The sequence below is a fragment of the Perkinsus marinus genome (genome assembly GCF_000006405.1).
Source record: "Perkinsus marinus ATCC 50983 genomic scaffold scf_1104296951484, whole genome shotgun sequence".
In the NCBI taxonomy this organism is placed as follows: domain Eukaryota; phylum Perkinsozoa; order Perkinsida; family Perkinsidae; genus Perkinsus; species Perkinsus marinus.
Window position 1 is genome coordinate 13,951 of NW_003209272.1, and position 244 is coordinate 14,194.

Here is a 244-nt window from a genome sequence, read left to right on the forward strand (position 1 = left end):
GATCGATATAACGCAGCTGACTAACAGGCCAACAGGAGCCACACCGTGCGGCCGTGGATCACGATCGTGTACACTGTACATTGTCGATTTGGTAATGCGGAGGTAATCTCGTGTCCTTCACGGCTCTGAGAGCTTATAGGTGATAGGTAATCCCGCCTATCAGCATCTAGCTGATCCAATCCAAACTGCTCAATAGCGTAGTATAGATGAGCAGCGTAGCGTTTTTTACGGTTCACGTTACGGC